Source organism: Gadus morhua, chromosome 4, assembly GCF_902167405.1.
Source record: "Gadus morhua chromosome 4, gadMor3.0, whole genome shotgun sequence".
Taxonomy (NCBI): domain Eukaryota; kingdom Metazoa; phylum Chordata; class Actinopteri; order Gadiformes; family Gadidae; genus Gadus; species Gadus morhua.
The window spans coordinates 40,302,434-40,327,855 of NC_044051.1; the positions used below are offsets into that span (position 1 = coordinate 40,302,434).

At 45.5% G+C, this 25,422-nt stretch overlaps 1 long non-coding RNA gene and 1 pseudogene across 2 annotated transcripts; both read right to left on the reverse strand.

Moving 5' to 3' along the window:
* Positions 1–787: 787 nt before the first annotated feature.
* LOC115541318 (zinc finger protein 845-like) lies at positions 788–14,138 on the reverse strand (annotated as a pseudogene).
* On the reverse strand, positions 6,286–8,471 carry LOC115541322 (uncharacterized). 2 transcript variants are annotated; one of them, XR_003976320.1, is made up of 4 exons: positions 8,190–8,471; positions 7,422–7,515; positions 6,967–7,099; positions 6,286–6,345 (listed from the first exon to the last, which is right to left on the reverse strand). It is a non-coding gene; the product is annotated as an uncharacterized LOC115541322 (long non-coding RNA). The 2 variants fall into 2 exon arrangements; XR_003976321.1 differs by having other exon boundaries at positions 7,436–7,515; positions 8,190–8,469.
* Positions 14,139–25,422: the final 11,284 nt, after the last annotated feature.

The following is a 25,422-nucleotide window of genomic DNA, read 5'->3' on the forward strand; positions in this document are numbered from 1 at the left end:
CATCAAAGGAAAACGGAGGGGGAGATTGTTTTCGCCTTGCTACTTGGTTGCTATTTATGGGGCGCTCCAGTGCTCGTCTCCGCTCGGACGTCCCGTAGAGAGAGCTTGGCCAGCTTCCAAAACCTCTCTCGCCGCACAGCATCCGAGATGCCCTATGCATGGTTATGCAACCTAATCCCACCATTAGAATGGTCAAGGTTGACCGGGACCTCTCTGCAGCAGACCGATTCAATGGCAGTGTCCATGCTCCGCGCGCCTCAACGCACACCAGTCACAACCCACGATGAGCCGAAGGTGAGCTGGAGCCTGAAATTGATCCCTCTCCAACGGTGGCAGTCGGACACTACAGGCATGTCACTCACAGGCCCAAACTCGTAACCAGCCATATTAAAATCACTATTTCAAACCGTGGAGTGAATAAGACATTCGCGAGTCTGCAGCAACGACCTGAGTTGTACCATGGCAAGTGACGTCATCAGCGCTCTAATACTAAAAGGATGCATTATCTTAACCCTAACCCTATCTAAAAAAGAAAGCTACATAAATTTTTTCATTTTTTTATTTTTAGAATGGTCATAACTAAAAACGTTAAACGATGTTGATTATTTCAGTTCAGTTCATCTTTAATGTGGTGAAAGACCAGCCTTTCACAAGCATTTCATGATCACAGGTGTTCGAGCTACTGGGGCGGTAGTAGACACACGCAGGGCTTCTCCCCGGTGTGAGTCCTCAAGTGGATCTTCAGCTTGGAGCCATGACTGAAGCGCCTTGCGCATTGGTCGACCCATGTAGGGCTTCTCCACCGGAGTGAGTCCTCATGTGGCAATTGTCGTGCTCTTGTTGAAAGTAGTTCGAAACGGGTGGCTTTTAACTTACTTTATTTGTTTAAGTATTTCGGTATGGTAACTATGAAGCAAAAGGGAGGGAATTGTATCCAACACTAGCAGAGAGGAATTACCGTGAGCTACTTCGAGCCCCGGGCTTAGGCCCGACTCTCTCTGCGGGGCGCCTATGATTCTCTGACCTCCGCTGGCTCCGGTCGCTGAAAAATGGACCAAGTAGGCGTGGCTTATGTGAAGTGGGCGTGGTCTAGCTCTTAGCTTCAGCTTCCGCGTCTGTCTTAAAGATGTTGCCTTCTTGGTTCCTGGCTGGGCATGCACATTCAGCAGGACCTGACCTGGACAATAAACACCAAGGCGCTTCTGAAAAAGGCCCAACAGAGATTGTATTTCCTAAGGATCCTCAGGAAGAACAATCTTCAGGAGAAAATGCTGATGAGCTTTTATCGCTGCACCATTGAGACTGTCCTAAGGTACGCATCTCGCTGTGTTTGCCAGTTGCCCTGCAGCTGAGAGGAAAGCGCTCCAGAGGGTCATAAAAACGGCACAAAAAGTCATTGGATGTCCTCTTCTCTCTCTTGAGGATGTGTACAATAGACACTGCCTCAGGAGAGCTCATAGCATCCTGAGACTCATCCCACCCAGGCCATAACCTGTTTGAACTGTTGCCCTCTGGGGAGGCGCTACAGGGCAATCAGGTCAAGAACAAATAGGCTTAAAAACAGTTTCTACCCCAGAGCTGTTATTTCTCTAAATAATGCAGAATTATAAATGACTGCATTATCATACCAATCTGACCTTTTAAATTGGCTGATATTTTAAAATGTATTTTTTTTTTTTTTTGAGTTCAACATTCTAAATTTATTTTCAAAAAATACACTCAATTTCTCATTTAGTTTTTGTTTTAAAAGCACTTATTTTGAGAGCCTCAACCCCAATTTCGTTGCACTTTGTGTAATGACAATAAAGAGATTCTGATTCTGATTCTGTGGCTGGGGTAGATATTACAGCTTGTGTGTTCGATCCTGCTTCCTAGTGGCTATGTGGGGGCAGCTTACGTGCCTAAAATACATAACACATGTGGTCCTCCAGGTGCCTTTTCTGACTGAAGAGCTTCGTGCATTTGTTCAGGACCTGTCGGGCTCTCTCCGGTGTGAGTCTTCATGTGGCTCTTCAGGCAGGCTTTATAATGAAGCGCTCCGTGCATTGGTCACACTTGTAGGGCTTCTCGCGGGTGTGAGTCTTCATGTGTCTCTTCAGGCTGCCTCTCTGTCTGAAGAACTTCGTACATTGGTCACACTTGTAGGGCTTCTCGCCGGTGTGAGTCCTCATGTGTCTCTTCAGGCTGCCTCTCTGTCTGAAGAGCTTCGTACATTGGTCACACTTGTAAGGCTTCTCCCCGGTGTGAGTCCTCATGTGGATCTCCAGCTTGTCTTTCCGAATGAAGAGCTTCGTACATTGGTCGCACTTGTAGAGCTTCTCCCCGGTGTGAGTCCTCATGTGGGTCTTAAGGTGGCTTGTCGTTAAGAAGCGCATTGCGCATTGGTCGCACCTGTAGGGCTTCTCCCCGGTGTGAGTCCACATGTGGATCTTCAAGTGACAGTTCAGACTGAAGAGCTTCATGCATTGGTCGCACTTGTAGGGCTTCTCGCCGGTGTGAGTCCTCATGTGTCTCTTCATGCTGGCTATCTGTCTGAAGCGCTTTGCGCATTGTCACACTTGAAGGGCTTCTCCCCGGTGTGAGGTCCTCATGTGGATCTTCAGCTGGTCTTTCCGAACGAAGAGCTTCGTACATTGGTCACACTTGCAGGGCTTCTCCCCGGTGTGAGTCCTCATGTGTCTCTTCAGGTGTCCACTTTGACTGAAGCACTTTGCGCATTGGTCACACTTGTAGGGCTTCTCTCCGGTGTGAGTCCTCATGTGGATCTCCAAGTGTACTTTCCCACTGAAGCGCTTCGTGCATTGGTCGCACCCGTACGGCTTCTCGCGGGGTTTTGTCCTCATGTGAACGACCATATTGTCATTATTGGAAAAAACCTTGCCACACAAGACACCGGGCCGGCCCTTGCGGCCGCCCCGATGCCCAGTCAGCTCCTCAAGGCGGACCAACCGCACGCTGCAGTTCAGGCTCTTGGCCACGCTGCGGTCCACGGACAGCGAGCTCAAGGCCTCCGGTTCTGACGTGGTGAAGAGGGTGTCATGGACGTCCACCGCCAGTGGGCCCTCCCCTTTTCCGTAGGACGCTCAGGATCCGCAGCTCCCCGTTGTGACCGGCCATGTGGGAGGAGCCAGGGGCGTCCACACCCAGACTCTCCGAGGTGTCGCCGCGCTGCGTGCTACAGTCTCTGATTGTCATTGCCGTTTTCTTCAGAGAGGAAAACAAAGACAGAGAAAGTAATGGTTTGAATTCATGATTTGCACAAAGGGATACAGCATGTACTTTTACACACTGATGTATTGGAAGAAGTATATTTTGACACTTTCTTTCTAACTTATTTTTGTTTATTATGCATTTCCCTTGTTCCCCTTGGGGGGTCAAGGGTCAAAGGCTCCAGCTGAGAAGGCACCGCTACGTCTCCACCTTTTAAGGATGTGGGGAGGTCATAAAGACACAACCCAGGTCATCTGTTGTTTCCGATCACCTGCTTTACCAATACTGTAGTTATACTGGGAATCAGAGCGGATTCTGCATTCCTGACACCTGCCATGAAGAAGATGTAAATCATTCTACTATAAACTGTATAGTAGTCCTTGTGTTTTAGGAGGGCTTTGGTCATGATTCTTTTCAAAGAGGACCAGGCTTTTTAGCGTAGTAGAATCGAGTACATTCTCAGTTGGTAGGTCGTTTGCTTGCATGGATGCAATGTGTATTACTAACCTACAGCGGGCATGCCTCCACCAATATCCTCTTCAACCTTGATTGAAATGGTGTCTGGGGTCTCCGGCTTTCCAAAAAGAGGGAAACGCACACACAAGACAAAATTCTTTCATTTGCACAGAATAGTTGTTAATCCCCACCTACGATAGACAGCCTGTTCTGCCGGCGATTTGAATTCGCCCTGTAGAAGGGTCTGGAGAAGATCAATTCATATCTTTCTGCTTTCCGATACGTTTTTGGAAGGAGCCAATCACCAAGTTGGTTAGTTCTCCCCCTGGCGCCCTATTGGCTGGGTTTAACAAAATGACGACAGGGAAGCGAACGGCAAGCAGACAATTTGCGTACAGAGTCAGTTGAACAAGTTGATCAAGCCTCTTGTGCTGAAGACAATGACAGCAGCTTCCCAGACCAAAGATCAATCTACGATTGAGCTTGGTCTGGCAATAGGCAGGCTACACGTACGGAACATTAAATCATAAAGGATTGTGCTTTATAAGGGTGTGTACTGGAGTTGTAACAGAGGAAGCCTCTCATTTGGATGCTGAATAAGAAGATGATTTCCAACCTGCACACTCAGCTCCTCGTGGCAGACCAGCCGCTCGCCGCGCTCCAGGCTCTTGGCCGCGCTGTGGTCCGCAGACAGCGAGTTCAGGGCCTCCACTTCTGACGCGGTGAAGAGGGTGTCATGGCCTTCAACCGCCAGTGGGCCCTCCCCTTTACCGTAGACGCTAAGGATCTTCAGCTCCCCGCTGTGACTGGACATGTGGTAGGAGCCAGGAACGTCCATACCCAGACTCTCCGAGGTGGCGCCGCGCTGCGTGCTACGGTCTCCAAAGGCATCGCAGTCTTCTGCAGAGGAGGAGAAAAAAAATGTGTATTTGTACACATGAAATCAATTATTTAAATGTACCATTGTCACAGAGGGTTTAAAATGTGTACTGCAGACAAAGATTCAGAGTTTTGGAGAGGGATGTCTCCTCCAGCACCCTCCCCCCTAGACTCAAAGCTCAAGCGGGGGCCAGGTGGAGGACACTGAACGAACACCAGCGCAAAAGGATCTGAGCACAACATGACATGCGAGACAAGCACAATCATTCTATTTTGACAATAACAAGCCACAATGTATCCTTCCCTGTAAGCTGATCAGCTAACAGATACATTTTGAAATCATTGATGTTTGAGAATGATAAACCAGCTTATGGGGAATCTGTCTTGAAACCCTTCTGGGCCCTTGACTGATTTCATCTTTGAAATACAACTCCCAAATTTGACTTGTGTTTAACAGGGCGCTGGTCATGATGCTTTTCCAAAGAGGACCAGGCTTTTCAGCGCAGTTAAGTAAGTACATTCTCAGTTTATCCAGGTTGTTTGCTTGCATGGATGCAATGTGTGTTACTAACCTACAGCGGGCATGCCTCCACCAATATCCTCTTCAACCTTGATTGAAATGGTGTCCGGGGTCTGCTGCTTTCCACGTAAAGAAGGAAACACATACAAGACATATTCTTTAATTTGCACAGAATAGTTGCCAATCCCCACTAAGGACACATTATGCATTTTTACAGTGCCAACCCGGTTCGTTCGCGGCTTTGCACGCCCTGCAAATTCATTGTCTTGCCTGTGTACAACAGAGTGGGTAAAATCCCCCTTCGTAACGGAGCCAGCTTTCTTGGTTCACTGGAGATGGCGGGGCTATGCACGGAGAGTACACGTCTTATCAATAAATTGCATACTCCGAATGTCTTTTTTCTTTCGATTCACTCATTCTCGCATGCAAGAATAAGTTGATGAGTGTAGACTAAAACGCGATTCACTATTTACAATCGCAAAATCAACAACATATTCTTTATTTGGCTGACCGCTTTGCTGACCAAGCATCGTAAGGAAAGTTCTTCTGGTATTTTCTCTTAGATCGCACTCTCTCCCCGTCTTCGTTAAATGCGACTGCATCACCTTCCCTCCCATGACGGTCAGCAGCTTGCAGATATCAGTATCCCTCCAGTTATAACTACTCATGTTGAAATCACTGCGTTGTCTCTGTTGTAGAGACAGTGCAGCAACACCTCTACCCAAGTCCCTTCCCTGGAACCTCAAAGCTGTCTAATCACATTTACATCTAAATGAAAAGCGCCAATATGTGTAAATTGGGGTGCGAAATCAAGCCGGTAAATTACCACGGTCAGTGTAAACGCGCGGACCATGCAAGGAAAAAGGTGGGCATAAGACGGGCATATTTGGCAGCGTTTACTGAATCATAAAGGGGTGTGCTTTCTAGGGGTGTGTGCTGGAGTTGTAACAGAGGACGCCTCTCATTTGGATGCTGAATAAGAAGATGATTTCCTACCTGCACACTCAGCTCCTCGCGGCAGACCAGCCGCTCGCCGCGCTCCAGGCTCTTGGCCGCGCTGTGGTCCGCAGACAGCGAGTTCAGGGCCTCCACTTCCGACGCGGTGAAGAGGGTGTCATGGCCGCCAACCGCCAGTGGGCCCTCCCCTTTACCGTAGACGCTCAGGATCTTCAGCTCCCGACCGTGACTGGACATGTGGGAGGAGCCAGGGGCGTCCACACCCAGACTCTCAGAGGTGGCGCCGCGCTGCGTGCTACGGTCTCCAAAGGCATCGCAGTCTTCTGCAGAGGGAGAAAAACAATGACAGAAAGTAATTGTTTCGGTACACTGTTTGCATAAAAGGAGGAACTGTGTATTTGTACATTTTAAACTATTTAAATGTATGGATATACCATTGAGACCGAGGGTTTAAAATGTGTACTGCAGACAAAGATTCAGAGTTTTGGAGAGGGATGTCTCCTCCAGCACCCTCCCCCCTAGACTCAAAGCTCAAGCGGAGACCAGGTGGAGGACACTGAACGAACACCAGCGCAAAATGATCTGAGCACAACATGACATGCGAGACAAGCGCAATTACTCTTTTGACAATAACAAGCGACAACGTGTCCTTCCCTATAAGATAATCAGCTAACATTTATACATTTTGAATTCATTGATGATTGATGATTCATTGAGAATGATTAACAGCTCATGTGATATCAGTCTTGAAACCCTTCTGGGCTCTTGACTGATTCCCTCTTTGAAATACAACTCCCAAGTTTGTCTCTTTGCAGGGCGCTGGTCATGATGCTTTTCCTAAGAGGACCAGGCTTTTTAGGTAGGATCTAGCATCAGCCTAGAGTCTTTGCTGCCTAGAATCTACTACATCAAATGTAAATGTAGACATGGTGGAAAGTACATACCTTTACTTGTGAAGTGGGGCCGGAAAGTCTTTAAGGATAGCTGTGTGCCTACAGTATGTGTTTCCAGGTGGTCTGTATGGCAGGCAACATCCCTTGAGAGAAACACCTGAAAGTTACCAATTGATGGGCTGGCCTGTGTAGAGACAACAAGGTCAAATTAGTACTCAATGTATTGCTTTGTATGTATTCCAGGTGCAAGTTGTAAGAACATATAAGGTACGCATGTTTAGTGAATTACATTAGCCAGATACTTAAAATTAGATATATGAAGTGATCAAATGATGTTACATTCATTTGTTTGCATATTTCATACAACGTAAAAGATCATCTCATCATCTCACTACAATTACATCAAGCTCTGCAGAAGTCTGCTAATAACCCATTGATTTGAATCAGGTGCGAAGGGGAAAATATGAGTGGGCCCTGGAATGGCAGTCCAACCCGCAACTCACTACCTGTGAACTCGTACCAGATCGATGTATAACATTCTGCTGCATCCGGGGACACATTTCAGACCGTAAGTTGCGAGCTGTAACGGAGGTCATCGATCTGGTAGAGGGTTGTGAAAACAAACACGGGTTACGGGTTGCCTGGATCGCACCATATGTATGATTATCTCCTCATCAGTAAAACGCTAGAACTACTGCGGTCACGTCGCTGTTAAAATACAGCTGTATTAGTTTGTAGTAGAGCCCGACCGATATATCGGCAGGCCGATATTAACGGCCGATATTAGCCCTAACCCTAACCCTGGAATAACAGGGCATTTTCTTTTACATAGAATCCAAAATCATATTTAATATGTCTCAGATTGGAATGTTTGGTGGGCTTTTATTTTGAAAGTAAATACCACAACGGCCGTACACTTCCTTTGATAGTATTTGCTTTTATTGACTGTCTTTTTGTATGTACCCGACGAATGCTTTTACTTTAAACTAGTTCCGAGACGCTATTACCGTAATGGCTAGTATATACAGGTACGGCAAAAAACTGGGTCGGCTGGCTTGACCGCCGATCTCGATGAGTGGGCTGGCATGACCGCAGTGCTTGAAGGTAGGTTTGCAATGTTGACACTAGACCGGTAGACCTCGGGAGGTTGGCTATTTGAAAAGTAGATCTTGGGTCAAAAAAGGTTGGGCAGCCCTGCTGTAGAGCTAATGCTAGGGTAACAAGGTAACCATATACAGTAAAGCAACACGATGATATAGCGGTAGTTTACTTACTTGTCCGAGATTTGTCGCTGAGCCGAGGAGTGTTGGTACTAATCCGGACTCCATTTCCAGACGTTCCGCAAGTCCAGCTTTGTATTGGACCAAGTTGAGGAAGCAGTCGTCGGTGAAACTTCCTATATGTAGTGATGTTATGGTTTGCGTCGAGGCATCGGGGCGTGTGTCGAGTACCTCGGCTCCTCCCCCCAGCGAAGCTCCCTATCGAGCAGGCTTCACGTAGGCGAAATGACGTAGCGTGTGACGTTCGAGGCTTCATCTCGGGCTGTGTAAAAGGTAACCTCTCCCCGTATTTTTCTTATTCTTTTTTATTGAACATGTTAATAGATGATAATAAAAAACAAAAGAATGACCGATAAAAAACAAGAAATAAAATAAAAACGAACAAATGAGATCCTCAGGATCCTTAGGTAATACAGTTCAAATAATACTTTTTTTTTTTCATTATTTCCTTTTTGAAGAGTTTTGTTAGATTTGATATAGTGGTACATTTTAACCCTTTGCATTGGTTCTTATTGGACACACACACACACGTCTTGACACACGTTTTTGTTGGAAGAATTACTTTACTACTTTATTACTCTTGTTCCCTGTATCAATACCCGCCAAGACGTCGTACTAGTGCAACTATCTTGCAGTTATTAACAAAGATCCTTTATCAACAGTCTCTGTTAATGTTAAAAGTAACTCGTTCTATCAATCACATGCACATTCTGAGTGCAGAAACTGACGATTGCAGATCGAAAATCTCATCCTAACTTAAGTTAGGATGAGAATTTAGGATTTTTTTCTGTAATGAGGCCCCTGGTGTGTAAAAAGACTAACTCTGCCAACTAGCCACTGTTATTCACAAACGTTAGTAAGTAAACAATGTGGAAATTAGAGTCAACTCGGCTGATACTGTGCTGAATTTCACACACTAACAACATGCCGACAAGCTGTTGCGGTCTGGGATTATACACAGCGTTATAACAAGGATTCAGGAGGTTATTTCTGATGCCCTGTTTACACCTACCCGATAGTGGGCCCCGATGGCTAAATCAGCAGCTATCGTTATAACATCGGCAAATAGCGTGGTTGCATCGGGAAACACCGTTACTCTTCCCGGGAACATCGTTAGACAACGGGAAGAAACGGGAAGAAATGCTCAATGATCGGGCAACAACGGGCAACATCGGCAAAGAACGAACATGTTTGTTAATTTTGGGTCAATCGGGGTAGAATCGGTTACCAGGTGTTGCTATGGGCTAATCGGCTATAATCGGGAATAGAACGGGAGTATAACGTAAGACATCGCAAATCGTTCGGGAATTTTCCTGGGCACATCGGCTATATTCGTTAATCTTCCGCGCTTTATCGTGTTTTATCGTCTTTATATCGGCAACCTCAACACACGAAAGACCCTCGAGAACCCTAGACAAATAACGATTGTGAGTGACCAGATTGTGTTAAGGAAGACCCTCAATCTGCCACTTGTGTATAAATAGGGGGTGATGGATGGATGTCCTACTTTTATAATTACAGGGTACTTCGCCCATTTAGAACCGGCGTTCTATTATTATAAAATCGCTATTGTAATATAAATAAATATATAAATAAATATCAGTCTAAACCAGTCTCCCCTTTGCCTTCTCCCGAAATGACGCCAAATGACGCCAAACGCGTCATTTGACGTGTTTGGCGTCATTCGAAATGACGTCAAATGACGCCAAACGCACTTAGGGTGTCTTCCCTGGCATACATCGTTATGTTATCGTTATAACATCGGGTATGTGTAAATGCTACCCCGATAAATTGACCCGATCATACATTTTTAGCCCGATGTCACCCGAATCACCCCGACTTCCACATCGGTGGTCTATCGGCCATTAGTGGCCATTAGCGGGATGGTGTAAACGGGGCATAAAGGTTTACAAAGGAAAGTGACAGTAAAAGAAAGCCTTCATTTTCATCCAGAGTTACGAGTTGTCTGACATGAGGAAAGTGACGATTTCTCCGTCAAACGAACCGTCCGTCTTTGCTCTTTTTTTTGCCAACCAGTTTACGTGCGGGATTCCAGAATCAAAACGATAACGTTCAACGTGTCTATTAATATGGCCAGCAACATTTTACACCAGTTTTAGAATGTTCACTACAACAGATGTTGAACACCAACATGCTTATGTAAAATCAGCATAGTACCATATTCAGCTATGGACAGATTACATACGGAATGTAGGGAATTGGATGTCCGGCTGGTGTTTTGATCGCGAAGTTTTGCCTTCTTGGGGCCAAAAAAATCGGAAAAAAAATATTTTCTGTGACACATAGCACTTGTAACAAGCTTGACTTTTGGAATTTTCCCGCCACGCACATAGCATTGTTCTGCGTTGTGCGTCATAGCCTTCGTCAGCCTACACAGACTGTCCTAAATAAAATGAAATGCTAATATGATAAATATAACAAAAAGGGTGGATGTCAATAATTTCAAGAAAAATCATGTTGTATGATAAAATTCTATCAAACGTTCTCACTTGCAGTTACAGCCAGGGACCGCCAGGGGGGTACAGCAGCACCCTAAGCACCCCCACTTCCCGCGTCCCTGAACACAGCCAAAGATGACACAGTTTTACGGCTACTGTTGGTGATACAGACAGGAACAGCAACGTCCAAAGCGTTGAACATGCCGCTTCAGCAGCAGCAGCTAGCTGGGAAGTGGCGCTAGGTGAAGACCTGTGAGAAGACGTCAATGACATAGGACTCTGTTATTGGCGGAATTATTGGCAACCCCCTTTACAGTGGTATAATGAGCACATACCACAGACTGAAGTGAGCTATTGCTTTTATTCAACGGTTACTATTATGGCAAAACGAAAGTCACACGGTAGGTAGCCTACATAAAACCGCTCGGCTAGAGCGGTTCCCCGGCAATTTATCCTATGGAGCAGTTCACTCGCCGTGTGCCTAAGCTTTCGTTAGTCCCTCCATCGCCTTGCTCACTCCCGGAGTAACAACATTTACACCCTCTCCATCATTCAACATATGTTTTACTTTGTAACTACTTCCAGGTGCGGAGTGATATGCAAACTTTCACAGAGTGATTAGGCGTCATAGCAGTTATGTATACGCTCATTATACACAACCCGGTATCACCCGGTATTATACAACAGTTAGGAACCAATCAGATCGCTGGATTTAAGCCACCCGTTGTATAAAGGCCTAATAATAATCGTAGTTTACCATAAAATGTAGGGTTATATTCTTCCGTACTATTACCAGTTATCTGTATTCACCGTCTAACCCCTACCTGCTGCTTAATCACATGGGGCTGTATTCACTGTCTAACCCCTACCTTCTCTTTGAATCACATGTATCTGTATTAGCTGTCTACCCCTACCTACTGCTTCATCACATGTATCCTTATTAACTGTCTAACCCCTACCTACTGCTAAATCACATGTATCCTTATTCACCGTCTAACCCTAGCCTGGTTCTACCAGACTCTCGTACTTCACTTAATTTCATGTCATTTGTACAGAGTCTGGACCTAATCAATTGACAAACGGTAACTCACTTGAAGGCGGGTGTCTGTTGAAGTTTAAAATGATTGGATCTGCCCAGTGCCACTCTGGATCTGCCATAACCAATCGCTAACGTTTGGTTGTGACGTATGTCATGCGCCGGGAATCACGCGCAGGTTGTCCACAAACCAAACACCTTGCGCGTCTGCACGAAAATGTCCGTCAACGACAGCTGCAGGTTTTGTTCATCGAATTTAATTTATCAGGGAAAAATTGCACATTGTAAATCAACTACCGACCTACAACAACAACTCAAACTGGCGCACGACTTTATCGTCATTGTTCTCAGACACGCCCACTGTTCGCTGATTGGGCGCCGCTGTGGCGGCACCAGAAAACCAAATTACATACAGCAGGTCCAGACCTAGTACTGAAGGGAAAATCAAATTGAGCGGAAGTACTTTGGCGGGCGGAGCCAGGCTAGTCTAACCCCTACCTACTCCTTGAATCACATGTATCTATGTACTGTAAGTCGTTTTAGGGTGAACGGGTCTGAAGGGTATCAACCACCATAGAAACGATCGAAAACGTTAAATTCAAACAATTTTCTGTTGAGATCTGAAAGAAATTAACTTCCTATTGTGATTCAAGGTATGAACTAGAAAATAATGGCAGTAGAAAGACAGCAATTAGAAAGTCAAAACAAGAGGTAGTTGGCATTAAGGACATGCCAAAAGGTAAGTGAAACGAACACAATCATGTATAATGTGGGGTTTAATTGCAGTCTATTTCACAGGTCAACTTTGCAGGCTTTTTCTAATAACAAAGGTAGAGGTAACGACAGTGTCGAAATATCAAGCGTAAGTTTAATATATACAATTATATACAAATGATATAAACCCTGTTTATAGAATAGAATACTTTGTCATTATACAATGTAGAACAATGGCTATGGCGTCCTCCGTTGATCCATTTGATCGATAGGCAAACTGGTGGGGGTCGAAGCTTGGTGGGAGGCGGGCTTTAAAGATGAACTGAGCTGAGATCTGAAGTTTAGTTGATATAACAGATGTATTGTCTGCCTTCTCATTGGTACAATAAATAAAAAGGGCTGAACTTGCTAAAAGGGATTAAATTGTACTGTAGGAATTCTCTCCGGTGTGAGTCTTCATGTGGCTCTTCAGGCAGGCTTTATAAATGAAGCGCTCCGTGCATTGGTCACACTTGTAGGGCTTCTCCCCGGTGTGAGTCCTTATGTGGACATTTAGGCTGCCTCTCTGTCTGAAGCGCTTTGCGCATTGGTCACAGTTGAAGGGCTTCTCCCCGGTGTGAGTCCTCATGTGGATCTTCAGCTTGTCTTTCCGAATGAAGAGCTTTGTACATTGGTCACACTTGTAGAGCTTCTCCCCGGTGTGAGTCCTCATGTGGATCTGGATCTGAAGGGTGCTTGTCTGTTCGAAGCGCATTGCGCATTGGTCACACTTGTAGGGCTTCTCCCTGGTGTGAGTCCACATGTGGCTCTTAAGGTGGCTTATCGTTAAGAAGCGCTTTGAACATTGGTCACACTTGTAGGGCTTCTCCCCGGTGTGAGTCCACATGTGACTCTTAAGCTGGCTTGACTCTCTGAAGCGCTCTGCACATTGGTCACACTTGTAGGGTATCTCGCCGGTGTGAGTCCTCATGTGGCTCTTAAGATGGCATGTCTGCCCGAAGCTCTTTGCGCAATAGTCACACTTGTAGGGCTTCTCCCCGGTGTGAGTCCACATGTGCCTCTTAAGCTGCCTTGGCTGTCCGAAGCGCTCTGCGCATTGGTCACACTTGTAGGGCATCTCGCCGGTGTGAGTCCTCATGTGGGTCTTAAGATGGCTTGAATGTCCAAATCCCTTTGCGCAATGGTCACACTTGTAGGGCTTCTCCCCGGTGTGAGTCCTCATGTGGCCCGTAAGCTGGCTTGTCTGTCTGAAGCGCTTTGCGCAATGGTCACACTTGTAGGGCTTCTCCCCGGTGTGAGTCCTAATGTGGATCTGAAGGGCGTTTGTTTGTCCAAAGCGCTTTGCGCAATGGTCACACTTGTAGGGCTTCTCCCTGGTGTGAGTCCACATGTGGCACTTCAAGTGCGTTTTCGAATTGAAGAGCTTCATGCATTGGTCGCACCTGTAGGGCTTCTCCCCGGTGTGAGTCATCATGTGACTCTTCAGATGTCCATTTTGACTGAAGCACTTTGCGCATTGGTCACACTCGTATGGCTTCTCGTCGGGTTTTGTCCTCATGTGAATGATCATATTGTCATTATTGGGAAAAACCTTGCCACACAAGACACCGGGCCGGCCCTTGCGGCCGCCCCGATGCCCAGTCAGCTCCTCAAGGCGGACCAACCGCACACTGCAGTTCAGGCTCTTGGCCACGCTGCAGTCCGCCGACAGCGAGCTCAAGGCCTCCACTTCTGACGTGGTGAAGAGGGTGTCATGGCCGTCCACCGCCAGTGGGCCCTCCCCTTTTCCATAGACGCTCAGGATCTGCAGCTCCCCGTTGTGACTGGCCATGTGGGAGGAGCCAGGGGCGTCCACACCCAGACTCTCTGAGGTGGCGCCGCGCTGCGTGCTGCGGTCTCTGATGTCATTGCCGTCTTCTTCAGAGAGGAAAACAAAGACAGAGAGAGTAATGGTTTGAATTCATGATTTGCACAAAGGGATACAGCATGTACTTTTAAACACTGATGTATTGGAAGAAGTATATTTTGACACTTTCTTTCTAACGTCTTTTTGTTTATTATGCATTTCCCTTGTTCCCCTTGGGGGGGGGGGGGTCAAGGGTCAAAGGCTTCAGCTGAAAAGGCATCGCTACGTCTCCACCTTTTAAGGATGTGGGGAGGTCATAAAGACACAACCCAGGTCATCTGTTGTTTCCGATCACCTGCTTTACCAATACTGTAGTTATACTGGGAATCAGAGCGGATTCAGCATTCCTGACGTCTGCCATGAAGAAGATGTAAATCATTCTACTATAAACTGTATTGTAGTCCTTGTGTTTTAGGAGGGCTTTGGTCATGATTCTTTTCAAAAGAGGACCAGGCTTTTTAGCGTAGGTAGAATCGAGTACATTCTCAGTTGGTAGGTCGTTTGCTTGCATGGATGCAATGTGTATTACTAACCTACAGCGGGAATGCCTCCACCAATATCCTCTTCAACCTTGATTGAAATGGTGTCTGGGGTCTGCTGCTTTCCAAAAAGAGGGAAACACACACAAGACAAATTCTTTAATTTGCACAGAATAGTTGTTAATCCCCCCCTACGATAGACTGGGTGCCCCCAGCCTGTTCTGACGGCGATTTGAATTCGCCCTGTGGAAGGGTCTGGAGAAGATCAATTCATTTCTTTCTGCTTCCGATACGTTTTTGGTGGAGCCAATCACCAAGTTGGTTAGTTCTCTCCCTGGCACCCTATTGGCTGGTTTAACACAATGACGACAGGGAAGCGACGGCAAGCAGCCATTTGCGTACAGAGTCAGTTGAACAAGTTGATCAAGCCTCTTGTCCTGAAGACAATGACAGCAGCTTCCCCAGACCAAAGATCAATCTACGATTGAGCTTGGTCAATAGGCAGGCTACACGTACGGAACATTAAATCATAAAGGATTGTGCTTTATAAGGGTGTGTACTGGAGTTGTAACAGAGGAAGCCTCTCATTTGGATGCTGAATAAGAAGATGATTTCCAACCTGCACACTCAGCTCCTCGTGGCAGACCAGCCGCTCGCCGCGCTCCAGGCTCTTGGCCGCGCTGTGGTCCGCAGACAGCGAGTTCAGGGCCTCCACTTCTGACGCGGTGAAGAGGGTGTCATGGCCTTCAACCGCCAGTGGGCCCTCCCCTTTACCGTAGACGCTAAGGATCTTCAGCTCCCCGCTGTGACTGGACATGTGGTAGGAGCCAGGAACGTCCATACCCAGACTCTCCGAGGTGGCGCCGCGCTGCGTGCTACGGTCTCCAAAGGCATCGCAGTCTTCTGCAGAGGGAGAAAAAAAAAGACAGTCATTGTTTTGACACAGTGTTTGCATAAAAGGAGGAAGTGTGTATTTGTACACATGAAAAAACTATTTAAATGTACCATTGACACAGAGGGTTTAAAATGTGTACTGCAGACAAAGATTCAAAGTAATAGTTTTCATACAGTTTGCACAAAAGAAGAAAGTGTATTTGTACATTTGAAACTCTTTAAATGTATGTTTATGTAACATTGAGAGAGGGTTTAAAATGTGTACTGCAGACAAAGATTCAGAGTTTTGGAGAGGGATGTCTCCTCCAGCACCCTCCCCCCTAGACTCAAAGCTCAAGCGGAGGCCAGGTGGAGGACACTGAACGAACACCAGCGCAAAATGATCTGAGCACAACATGACATGAGAGACAAGCGCAATTATTCTATTTTGACAATAACAAGCGACAACGTGTCCTTCCCTGTAAGCTGATCAGCTAACATTTATGCATTTTGAATTCATTGATGTTTGAGAATGATAAACCATCTTATGGGGAATCTGTCTTGAAACCCTTCTGGGCTCTTGACTGATTCCATCTTTGAAATGCTACTCCCAAATTTGACTAGTGTTTAACAGGGCGCTGGTCATGATGCTTTTCCAAAGAGGACCAGGCTTTTTAGCGTAGGTAGAATCGAGTACATTCTCAGTTGATCCAGGTTGTTTTCTTGCATAGATGCAATGTGTATTACTAACCTACAGCGGGAATGCCTCCACCAATATCTTCTTCAACCTTGATTGAAATGGTGTCCAGGGTTTGCTGCTTTCCACATAAAGAAGGAAACACATACAAGACATATTCTTTCATTTGCACAGAATAGTTGCCAATCCCCACTAAGGACACATTATGCATTCTTACACTGCCAAGCCGGTTCGTTCGTGGCTTTGCACGCCCTGCAAATTCATTGTCTTGCCTGTGTACAACAGAGGGGGTAAAATCCCCCTTCGTCACGGAGCCAGCTTTCTTGGTTCACTGGAGATGGCGGGGCTATGCACGGAGAGTACACGTCTTATCAATAAATTGCATACTACGAATGTCTTTTTTCTTTCGATTCACTCATTCTAGCATGCAAGAATAAGTTGACATCTGAGTGTAGACTCAAACGCGATTCACTATTTACAAGCTGAGTAAATGAAAAACAAAAGGTTTACTACACATGAACCCAAACATGTCTTGGTCTCAAATGAAAGGTTACCTTCTGGGCTTTCTTGTGAACCATTTAGATAGCATACCAGATGTTCTGATATGTAATGAGACAAGGATTATCACACAAAAATCATATTTTTAGCTATTCCGCCTATGCAACTTTGACCAAAAAAAGCTAAAACAAAGTGTTTTGGCAATTATTTTTACTTAAAAAGTGCAAACTGCATTGGTATAAAACACCAAAACTGAAATAGTGAAAATACTATATATAACTGTACAAATAAACAAATAAGTAAAATTACAATAACAATGTACAAATAAACAAAAATAACTATTTACATGATTCCCTCCCTCCCTTTATCAACTCCCTCCCCCTCCTTACTTCTCCGGGCGTTTGGCTATCTTTCAAAATGTTCATAAAACCAAACTCAGAATACTAAATAAAAATAAAACCACACACAAGCGCGCAAATCAACCTCCTGCTCCACACTCGCACTCTGGCGATGACGAGCCTGCTACTTTACGCACACCCCTGGCGCATTTGTTTTCTCACTCACACGTGAGAAGGTGTTTGACATGCTGGATATCGTCAGAAAGGTCTCTTCATTAGCTATTAGGATATCTAAGGTCCGCCCCGGAAACTTGCTGTTTGCTGGTGAAGCTGTCAATCAAAGTATACATACCCCGTTTCGATAGTGATCGCCTCATTGGCTTGTAAAGGCTTGTTTACAAGGAAGTATTGGTCTTACGGACATGTGTGGGGGCTCTACGTCATTGTGAGACCCTGGCGAATAATAGCGGAATTCAAACCCTAAATCGCAGTTCTCTTCAAAAAACATTGCAGCGTTTCGGTTTTTCTATTTTTCGGCTGCTTTGTATAAGATGGCTTGTGCATATACACAATGTAATTAGACTAAAATAATATTGATATCCGATTTCTGTGGACCCTTATGAACATTTCAAGACCCAACATGAAGTATAAACTCATTGCTAAGGATATCCACAATGACGATTTTTCTAACCTGTATAGATGACATATCCAGTTAGAAAAGAAGCGTCACTCTCCACGGTCACTAGTAAGTGACACAGATTGATGATGGGAATGACAACGAGGGGGCGGGGAACTCAAGGGGGTTGTCTCAACTTGTCGTTGAGAGAGTTGTCTCAACTTGTCCTGAGGGAGCTGCGGTCACTGCTGAGTCATTAAGTTTGTCGGCCGTTGGGGGGCCCCCTGGCGGCTCGGGGCCCCAAGCAGTTGCCTGCCTTGCCTGTTCACAAGCTGCGCGTCTGACAACATATTCTTTAATTGACTGACGACTTTGCTGACCAAGCATCGTAAGGAAAGTTCTTCTGGTATTTTCTCGTAGATCGCACTCTCTCCCCGTCTTCGTTAAATGCGACTGCATCACCTTCCCTCCCATGACGGTCAGCAGCTTGCAGATATCAGTATCCCTCCAGTTATAACTACTCATGTTGAAATCATTGCGTTGTCTCTGTTGTAGAGACAATGCAGCAACACCTCTACCCAAGTCCCTTCCCTGGAACCTCAAAGCTGTCTAATCACATTTACATCTAAATGAAAAGCGCCAATATGTGTAGGGTCTGAGAGGGTAAATTGGGGTGCGAAATCAAGCCGGTAAATTACCACTTTCAGTGTAAACGCGCAGACCATGCAAGGAAAAAGGTGGGCATAAGACGGGCATATTTGGCAGCGTTTACTGAGTCATAAAGGGGTGTGCTTTCTAGGGGTGTGTGCTGGAGTTGTAACAGAGGACGCCTCTCATTTGGATGCTGAATAAGAAGATGATTTCCAACCTGCACACTCAGCTCCTCGCTGCAGACCAGCCGCTCGCCGCGCTCCAGGCTCTTGGCCGCGCTGTGGTCCGCAGACAGCGAGTTCAGGGCCTCCACTTCTGACGCGGTGAAGAGGGTGTCATGGCCGTCAACCGCCAGTGGGCCCTCCCCTTTACCGTAGACGCTCAGGATCTTCAGCTCCCCGCTGTGACTGGACATGTGGGAGGAGCCAGGGCCGTCCACACCCAGACTCTCCGAGGTGGCGCCGCGCTGCGTGCTACGGTCTCCAAAGGCATCACAGTCTTCTGCAGAGGGAGAAAAAAAAGACAGTCATTGTTTTGACACAGTGTTTGCATAGAAGGAGGAAGTGTGTATTTGTACACATGAAAAAACTATTTAAATGTACCATTGACACAGAGGGTTTATAATGTGTACTGCAGACAAAGATTCAGAGTTTTGGAGAGGGACGTCTCCTCCAGCACCCTCCCCCCTAGACTCAAAGCTCAAGCGGAGGCCAGGTGGAGGACACTGAACGAACACCAGCGCAAAATGATCTGAGCACAACATGACATGCGAGACAAGTGCAATTATTCTATTTTGACAATAACAAGCGACAACGTGTCCTTCCCTGTAAGCTGATCAGCTAACATTTATACATTTTGAATTCATTGATGTTTGAGAATGATAAACCAGCTTATGGGGAATCTGTCTTGAAACCCTTCTGGGCCCTTGACTGATTCCATCTTTGAAATGCTACTACCGAATTTGACTCTTGTTTTAACAGGGCGATGGTCATGATTCTTTTCCAAAGAGGACCAGGCTTTTCAGCGCAGTTAGAATCGAGTACATTCTCAGTTGTTTGCTTGCATGGATGCAATGTGTATTACTAACCTCCAGCGGGCATGCCTCCACCAATATCCTCTTCAACCTTGATTGAAATGGTGTCCGAGGTCTGCTGCTTTCCACATAAAGAAGGAAACACACTCAAGACATATTCTTTCATTTGCACAGAATAGTTGTCAATCCCCACTAAGGACACATTATGCATTTTTACACTGCCAAGCCGGTTCGTTCGCGGCTTTGCACGCCCTGCAAATTCATTGTCTTGACTGTGTACAACATAGGGGGTAAAATCCCCCTTCGTCACAGAGCCAGCTTTCTTGGTTCACTGGAGAAGGCGGGGCTATGCACGGAGAGTACACGTCTCATCAATAAATTGCATACTCCGAATGTTTTTTTTAAAATTTAAGACACTCATGCAAGAATGAGTTTACATCTCAGTGTAGGATAAAACAACAAGTGCAAAAACGACAACATATGCTTTATTTTGCTGACCATGCATCGTAAGGAAAGTTCTTCTGGTACTTTCCCGTAGAAAGTACCATCTTTCCCCGTCTTCATTAAATGCAACTGCATCACCTTCTCTCCCATGATGGTCAGCAGCTTGCGGATATCAGTATGCCTCCAGTTAGAACAACTCATGTTGATATCGCCGTCTTGTCTCTGTTGTAGAGACAATGCAGCAACACCTCTCTACTACGGGTGTAGCGAGACACGTATTTGTACCGAACCGTCACGGTACAGGCACCTCGTGCGGTTACAGAGGTGTACCGCGGTTTGTAAAGGCGGCGTGCATAGCGTTAATATGGTCGGAGTTCCACCCGGACCGTTTAACCAAAGTATACAACTCCGACGCCGTAATACGACTCCGTAACTACGGAGACCCCTCAGCAGTTCTCCGTCGGGATGTCGGATACGCAATGCAATACGCCGCCCGATCTATCTTATATGTTGACTACAGTACAGACCATGTAAGCAGTAACTTCGGACCTTTCTTGGAAGGAATTTTTAGTTACGGGACCTTGTTCAATTTTATAGGCGCGTTGTCTTTTTTTACAGTTTAATAAAATGTTTACAACCCTCCAGCTCTCGTTGTGAAGTCACCATGCCATTCGTTCAAATGGGAATAGTGACGGTATATAATTTCAACATAAAATGTACATATTTGTAATTTCAAAGCCGTACCAGCCTTTATACCACAGATACTATAGGGTCTATAGCATATAACTGCGTTTTCCGATTACAGTTTAATGCATTTTTCAAAATTTACCAGCTCTCATTTTGAAGGCAGTGTTAATTTTGCCATCCATTGTAGATTTAGTCTTGGGCTGCACAGGGTTCTGTTTATGAGAGCATAAAACACCCGGGACCCCCACCATCATTGCTAAATCAAGTCTAGTATCTTGCTGATATGTTAAACATTCAATAATCAACTACACTCCCAATCCCGCTTTGTTTGGTTAAAGTTATAATGTCGACGATTGAGAATGAGAACGAGGGAGGAGCTGAGTTTGAGAACCGTGCATTCCTTGATTCGATTCACCGCTACCGGAAAGTCGACTGAACGAACGAACGATTCCCGATCGACTCGTCTTGGCGAACTGACCGAAGCGAACTGAATCACGGAAACGAATCAATACTAAATCCCCCACTACCCGTGAACAGGCAACACACAGCCTCCGAGTGGTTTGCAAAGTCACTGCCGATGTTCTCGACTTCGGCTCCTTATATATCCAATCCTTACCCAACATTATTGATTTACATAACATGATTTTTTCCAGGTCAGAGCGTACATTGATCACAATGCATGCAGAACACACGAGCAGCGTTGGTGTGTGTAGTGTGTGCTTGTCAGCACATTTTTCAAAGTGCAGCCGAAGTTGGAAGTCTGTTCATCTTGACCCCTTGGACCCTACACCTGGCAGTAGCTACACAAGATAGGAACAGAGGAACCCGACTCCGCTGCGCCGTTTAAAACCTAATTTCCACTGTTAATGTATTTATATGATATAGGCCTGATAATAATCATAGTTTGTTAATTTATTCAATATGAGCAGACATTCTTAAAGATTCGAGACATTCTTAAAGATTCGGGACATTCTCTTGGTATCCAAGCAGTAGAGATCAGTGCCTGTACCCCCTTTGCTAAACTTTGCCCATTCTCGTGTGATCCCCCTGGTTTGCAGAGGTGCCCACTCAGACAGAACGGTTATCCAAATAACAAAGAAGAGTACAACACTTGCATTACAGTGTGTGTATTCAAACACATACCCGATACCATCTACCTTTGCATTAGACAGTGAAACAGTAGCTGGGCTGTTAGCTGTAGAGCTAATGCTACAACAACATTATAAGGGTAACAAAGTAATATACAGTAAAGCAACACAATGATATAGCGGTAGTTCACTTACTTGTCCGAGGTTTGTAGCTGAGCCGAGGAGAGTTGGTACTGAACCGGACTCCATTTCCAGATGTTCCGCAAGTCCAGCTTTGTATTGGACCAAGTTGAGGAAGCAGTCGTCGGTGAAACTTACTATGCGTGCTGAGCTCACGCGGTCGTAGCTCATTTTCTCATGGGCGGTCGGGACAAATTCTCTGGGCGGGCAAAGTAGAGAAAGGGGAGGTAACCTCTCCCCGTATTTTTCTTTTCTTTTTTATTGAACATGTTTATAGATAGTACAAACAAAAGAATGAGCGATAAAATGCAAGAAATAAAATAACAAATGTAATGAGGATCAATGAGATCCTCAGGATCCTTAGCAACAAATATAAGGTTAGGTAATACAGTTCAAATAATACATTTCTCTTTCATTATTTCCTTTTTGAAGAGTTTTGTTAGATTTGATGTAGTGTTAAATGTTAACCCTTTGCATTGGTTCTTATTGGTGGTTGGTTGAAGGAACCACTAGGGGGGCGCGCGCGCGCACACACACACACACACACACACACACACACACACACACACACACACACACACACACACACACACACACACACACACACACACACACACAGCGGCGGTCTTGACATAGAGGCATAGGCCATCTCACTAATGGTCACTTAAATGTATTTAAGCTCACCATGTCCAGTATTCAGAATTCAAAGCATTCACACATTTGCCAAGCGGAGCCGACAGTCCTGTGCTAGACTAGTATGCAAATTAGCCATGTGCGGCATACAGAAGATAGAAGCAATGTATAGAACTGAGCCCTGTTTCAGGTAGCTGGTTTTGAGGCAACCCCGAGTTTGTTCGCTCTGAGTTAGTGGAAACTCTGGGTTTTCCGTTTCAGGTAGCAGGTTCAGCGCAACCGAGAGTTAAGGCGGCTGCATGCTTCAGCGTTGGTGTTACGTTGTTGCGCAAAATTTACTCAAAGCAATTCATGCTCCCTTTTAGGTTGCGCGTGTTGCGCGTGTTGCCAAGCAATTTACCGCCAGAACAGTAGGTGGAGTAATATGTGGAGTAAAGTTTTTCGTTGAAGACGACCTCGAGAATGACGTCTTTGTCTGTGGGAGTCGTTGGTTTGTTTATGTGCCAAAGTTTGATGATCTCCTTTCGCGAGTCATCCGAGGCCTGTTTCAGGTAGCTGGTTTAACATGCTCTGAGTTTAATCCTGCGCTCTGAGTTGGTTGACTCAGAGTTCAGGGTTGAAAAGCAACTCTGGGTTTTCGGTTTCAGAACAGGTGATCAGCGTTGGGTTAATCAACTCTGAGTATGTTCACTCTGGGTTGAGGGCGTGCCTGTTGACTATGAAAAGCCATCATCAATGGATCTCTGATAACATGATCAAACATGGACCAAAAGCGTAGATCCACTTACTTTTCCCCCACGGAATTGGAAATTCTAATGAACGTGTATGCCGAGCAGTTACCCATTTTAACAAAAAAAAAGCAATACCGCCGCGGCAGCGAGAGCGCGAGAGAGAGCTTGGCAGGAAATAGCTGAACAAGTCAATGCGTGAGTCAAATAAATTAGTAAAATAAAATAAAATAAGAGGAAAGTTTAATATCTTCCACTTATTCAATATGTAAATTGTGTGTGTGTGTGTGTGTGTGTGTGTGTGTGTGTGTGTGTGTGTGTGTGTGTGTGTGTGTGTGTGTGTGTGTGTGTGTGTGTGTGTGTGTGTGTGTGTGTGTGTGTGTGTGTGTGTGTGTGTTTCAATTTACGCAACCCCGAGTTGCCCCACGAGGACTTGGCAGCAAATGAAGTACAAAAATATAGTTTAAACAGGTAAACTAATGTTTAATTGAAATCAAATCAATTGTGCTGTTTTGCCTGCTCTACCTAATTTAACAGCTATGTTCAACATGTATTAGGCTATATATTTGTATACTATATTTAAGCAGTAAATGTAAGTAGTAGGCCTACATTTCCCAGCCACCCCTACACTGCCAATATTTAATAGGATTTAGATGTATTAGAAGGCTACACCTAGGCAAAATGCATTATAAATATATGTGTCTTCAAAATAGCGCTTACTGAATATTAGGGTAACATTTTCCTCCATGTTAGCAAATCGAAAAAATGCAGAGGCCCGGCAGACTGGAGGGGGTCCACCACCTGCAGCCCTCAGAGGCTGAGGAGATGGCCCTCAGCCAACAGAGTATGCGTCCTGTGGCTGAGGGCATCCCTGGGGGGAGCTCCTCTGATCCCCCCCACCCCCCAGGATAGAAGTGCCTTTACAGTATAAGAGGTTGGTCATTCAAAATAATTAAATATGTACACGCAACCCAGCACGTTGCAAATTAGATGGGGCAATATTCTGGCTCAAGTAATAATTGCACTGTCTAATCATCTTCTTCCAGTTACTGATGGCGTCATCGCCCTACTTGAACCAGATGCCCTCACCAACCTCCATGCAATTGTAACAATTCAAAAGATGCAAAAGGATGCTTTGGAGATCCAAATTTTGGAACATAAGTTATAGGTGGTGCAAACTGGGATAGGCTACTGTTCCCTGCTCTAAAAACATACCCAATATAAAATACTTTTTTTTTTGTGCTTTCAGGAAATAAAAAAATCCTCATAATAAGTAGATTGTCTTTATTAGAACACGGGCTGTGGTGGGACAAGTTATTTTGTTGAACAGTTTACTAAAAGGGTTTTACTTCAGTGAACAATGCAGACGATTTTGCTGAGCATGTGCATGTAGAGAAGAACAGCATCTGGTTAAAAGCAGTACCAGGGTCTTTTCTGCCTTGCATTCTTAAAATGAGTTTCTTGACTTGCAGCAGTTATAGGTCCGTGGTTAGTCAGCTACTCTGATCATGGGAAAGCCACAACGTTGAAGTGACTGTAGTACAGAGCGGGTGGGATGCACGGGGCGGATCATTCTGCACATGCGTTAATTGCGATAAAAAATAAAAAAATAAACTTAAAGCATGCCCCCGGTGCGTTTGACAGTTAACATGGGGGCTGAGAAGGTGGTCTAAATAAATGATAGATTGCGCTGAAAAACGATAGCGCTCGTGAAGAAAATTATCAGGAAAATAAAGTATATCCAACCGGGGTCTTAATAATCGTTCCTCACGGAGATTCCTTCTGAGGATCGCAGCCTCTACGTCCACAGGCTCTCGTAGAAAAGGACATGCCATTTCTAACACTTCCTTCTGTCGGAGAGCTGCCTTCAGCCTTATAGACAACAAACTCAGAGTAGGTCTAACCACCTCCCGAGCAGGTTAGGTCCACGGCGTGTGTGTGTGTGTGTGTGTGTGTGTGTGTGTGTGTGTGTGTGTGTGTGTGTGTGTGTGTGTGTGTGTGTGTGTGTGTGTGTGTGTGTGTGTGTGTGTGTGTGTGTGTGTGTGTGTGTGTGTGTGTGTGTGTGTGTCCAAATTTGACTCAGATTATCTTGTTCGCCACCTACAGAGCTGCTATGTACGATGAGGGAACCGGAGCCTCGGATGCGGGACTTACTCTTCAGAGGTCT